General features: G+C 39.7%; 1 non-coding gene across 1 annotated transcript; it reads right to left on the reverse strand.

The window, feature by feature from the left end:
- Window positions 1–355: 355 nt before the first annotated feature.
- Window positions 356–486, reverse strand: LOC129404613 (small nucleolar RNA SNORA71). Its single transcript, XR_008629994.1, has one exon. It is a non-coding gene; the product is annotated as a small nucleolar RNA SNORA71 (small nucleolar RNA).
- Window positions 487–4,658: the final 4,172 nt, after the last annotated feature.

Below are 4,658 nucleotides of genomic sequence, written 5' to 3' on the forward strand. Positions count from 1 at the left end.
TGTTGTTTTGAATTATATTTCCCTGATGACGAGTGGCTCAATGTTTTTCCCTGTACCTATTGGCCATATGCATGTCTTCTTTCAAACAGTTTTTATTTGTCTCTTTTCCACATTCTTGATTGGGTTGATTGTTTCTTATTAAATTTTTCAGTGCTACATATATTTTACATATTAACACTTGTCAATTGAGTGGTGGGCAACTATTTTCTCTCAGTCCTTGGGGTATATTTTTCTTTCTTTCTTTCTTTTTTCTTTCAACCTGGAGGGCAGTGGCTGAACCCTGCGGGCTGTAAGCACCTGGCAAGGAGCAGCATGGGAGCGAGGAGCACCCTGCAGGGAGCAGCGGGGGACAGACTGTACGAAAGCACCACGGTCTGGAAGGGACAGGAGACCCCCCAAACACGGGGAAAGGCTTTCATCAACTTCTCTCCCTGCACTATCAATGACCGGGGCACAGGCCCTTGGGGTATATTTTTCAATGAATATTTTTAGGTAAAAACTATCCCAAAACCACAAAAGTCCTGGCCCAGATAGATTCACTAGTAAATTCTTCCAAATTTTAAAAATTTTAAAAAGAACTTACTCCCAACCCTCTTCAAGCTGTTCCAGGAAATTGAAGAATCAGAAACACTTCCAAATTGTTTCTATGAAGCAAATATCATAGAAAGTGTAGACAGAGATATCACAAAGAAAGAGAATTACAGGCAATATCCCTAATGAACACAGATGCAAAAATCCTCAACAAAATCCTAGCAAACAGAACCCAACAACTCATTAAACGATCACACACCATGACCACACACCAAAATTCATCCAGGGGATGCAAGGATGGTTTAACGTTCTCAAGCCAATCAAGATAATCCATCAGATCAATAAAAGAAATTGTGAAAATCTTATGATCATATCAATAGATGCAGAGAAGGCCCTCAACAAGCTCCAGCACCCATTTATGATGAAAACTCTCAGCAAAATGGGCATAGAAGGAACTTCCCTCCATATAGACAAAGCCTTCTACAGCAAGCATCATTTTCAATGGAGAGAAACTAAAGGCCTTCCCTCTAAGATTGGGCTCAAGACAGGGTTGCCTGCCTCATCACTCCTATCCAATATAGTAACTGGCCGTAACAGTTTGGCAAGAAAAATCTGTCAAGGGCATACAGATAGGAACACATACAGAAAAAGCTATCACTATTTGCTCACGATGTGATACGATATACTGAGAAAAAAAAGCATACAGAAAAAGCTATCACTATTTTTCATACAATATGATACCATATACTTAGAAAAATCCCAAAGACTATGGAAAAGCTCCTAGAAACAATAGGTTTGTATAGTAAAGTGGCAGGCTACAAAATCAACACCCAAAAATCTATGGCTTTCCTACATACAGACAATGAAAGAGAATAAAGAGACATTAAAAAACAATCCCGTTCACAGTAGAACCTCAGAAAATAAAGTACCTCAGAATTAGCTTAACTAAAGAAGTGAAGGACCTATACAAGGAAAATTATAAAACACTCCTTTACGAAATAAGAGGACACTAGGAATAGTGACACATCCCCTGCTCATGGATAGGGAGGATTCACAAACAAAAATTTCTGTTTTTAAGGGCTAGAGAGACAGTATAGTGCTTCTGTTTCCAACTGGCTGACCCAGTTTCAATCATTTCAGGAGAAACAAACTTAGGAGAGAAAACGTGTTAGGGTCATGTCAGTCTGTCTAGAATTTACAGCTCTTCCTCTACCTCACTAATAAGCATATGCCTTTGCCAAAATATTCAATTCCTAAAATTTTAGTTGCTACTCAGAAAAAAATGTAGGCAGATAGATAATCTATCTCTTAATTTTTCAATGAAAATAGTAAGGATATGTTTTCCCATTATTTGTAGTAATAATTTTTCTTATCTATTATGTTCAAGACTTTTTTATTTTTAATTGAAACTAAAATTTCAAAGAGGAATTCAAATATCTTGAAAAATATCTTTCGTCATTTATAAAATATAATTAAAGTTTTTTTTCCTTAAGGCTGATCATGAGTTAAATAGGTAGTAATATAAAATTTGAAAACAAATGGCAATTAAACTGTCTTTTATAAATAAGAAAATTCAAGGTGAGAACAATAGAAGTGTGGGTAGATTACTTGCTTTGCATGCGGCTTATTGGGGCTCAAACCCCAGCATACCATATGGTCCCCTGACCTCACCAAATATGATTTCTGAATTCAGGAATGCAGGAATCAGGAATAAGCTCTAAGCACAGTCAGGTGTGTGCTCACCACCACTAGCATGCCAAAAAGGGAAAAAGAAAATTACCAAGAGTCTTAAAAATCAAGTTTGTTTGATACTTTCTTGTACATTTTATTTCAGGTTTTACCAACTAATAGATGACATGTGAACCAAAATAAAATTTGTGATTATTCAATGATTATAAAATCACTAAGTAACTTGGAATATTATAATAAAATATTCTAAAAACTCAAATATGTATCAAAAAATTTCAAAGTTATTCAAAGCAGCATCTAATAAATATCTGAGTGATACTGTTTTAATTAACTTTTGGTGAAATTATCCTATGTATAGTGCTAATTTTTTTATTTAGCACATAACAAATGACTGGAGCGATAGTACAGTGGGTAAGGCATTTGCCTTGCACGTGGCCGACTGGGTTCAATTCCTGCATCCCTCTCAGAGAGCCTGGCAAGCTACTGAGAGTATCCCGCACAGCAGATCCTGGCAAGCTACCCATGGCATATTCAACATGCCAACAATAGTAACCACAAGTCTCACAATGGAGATGTTACTGGTGCCCGCTCGAGCAAATCCATGAACAAGGGGAAAACAGTGCTACAGTGCAGTGCTACCTACATGGTATTAAAAGAATATTGACACCACAGCATCTGACATGTTGACTCACCCACCAGAGCTGCTCTACATGAACTCTAGGATGCCCTCCAGAGGTGGGAGGACCTGCCCTACTGAAGCTCTGGCAGCTGCACCCACACTCCACCACTATAGCAACCATGCCATGGACTCGACTCTACTGCTTCACTAATATTCAATATCCTTTACATGGATGCCAGACTACAATTAAATCAGCTACCCCAGTTACCTCAGGCTGAGAACTCTACTGTCTTCTCAGTGTTGGGGTGAGTATCCTACTTCCCAGATCCACCAGCATGTCAACTCATTGGCTTAGACCATATATTTTGAAGTCTTTGAAGCAAGTGGCAGCAACACCTTCTAGTCTCTCAATACTGAAATTCCAGTAGGAGCACACCAAATTGGATAGGAAAGTAACATAGAAGCCAACTAAATTCAACAAAGAAAAACAGTAACACAGAAGATTCTAGAAAGAAACAGCTTAGTAAATACTTAGACAAGGATTTAACAATCCTATGATGAGATATAACAATTTTCACATAAAAATTGATTTTTATACTTATTGATTTTAATGTTTAAGCTTTTGTATCTGATCAATTTCAACTCTAGAATTTTATCAATAGTGACTTTTGTATACATTAAAAATAATTTAAAAAAAGAATAGCCCCGTCAACCGGGCCTGAAGGAGCTCTCCCACTGGCCCCTGCCTGGATGGGGTTCCCAAATCCCCCAACACCCCCTGTTCCCACCGCTGGGCTTCTCCACTTGCCACCGCCCTAACTCCTGACTCCCCACCAGTTATATGGGACTGCCCCCAGCCCCATCCACCCAGCCTGAAGGAGCTCTACTGCTGCCCCCCACCCAGCTGGGGCTCCCAAAGCCCCCCAGCACCCCTGGTTCCCGAAGCCAGGCTGTCCTGCACCACTCCATTTCTGCCCAGCTTCTCCAATAGGGTGGTGGGGGTGTGTCTGTAAGTCAGGGAGTGTGGCCTCAAAAGGGGGCATGGCCTCCTGTGAGTCAGCTGCAGTTATTTTTCCCCCTTCCCTGTACTGTGCCCTTAAGTCACGATCTGTATATTCTATTTCTTTGAAGAACACCCTGGCTATCTCAATCACTATATGCCAATAGTCTATTAGCTTAGCCTAATTTCACAAAAACTGTCAGTGAACACAAGAAGCTGCACAAAACCCTTCATAAAGAGATTATAGCCTCAAGTCTTCACTGGAGGCCCTATGTAAACTAGGAAGAGTGCCTGAGAGTAAGGAACTATTCTAGAAAGGGATAAAGGCTACCATCATCAACTTAGCTCATCCAGAATCCACTCTTGCAGCAATAGGGAATAGAGATAGAGAACTAGAAGGTTACACCTCTATAGTCCCATAACAACATGAAAAACAGAGAAAATCCCCACCACCAGGAGAGAATGAAGAAAAGATCTCAGAAGTCTCAACAGGGGCTACCCACAAATACAACCTCCACTCAGATAAAGAATTCAGAGAGGAAATCGTGAAGATGGTTAACGAACTCAAAGCAACCATAGAACAGACATCCAATAAATTAAGGGAGGATATGAACACAACATTGGAATGGACCACCAAGAGAATACAGGAAGAAATGAGAGCATAAATTTCATAGGTACGAAAAGAAGTGACACAACTAGAGGAATCGGTAGATGAAATAAAAAACTCAGTAGGAGCCCTCAACAGTAGAATGCTTACAGCAGAAGACAGAATCAGTGAGCTTGAAGATGAGCTGCAGAAAGCTTACAGGTAACAACAAA

Source organism: Sorex araneus, chromosome 4 (assembly GCF_027595985.1).
Source record: "Sorex araneus isolate mSorAra2 chromosome 4, mSorAra2.pri, whole genome shotgun sequence".
Classification (NCBI taxonomy): Eukaryota; Metazoa; Chordata; class Mammalia; order Eulipotyphla; family Soricidae; genus Sorex; species Sorex araneus.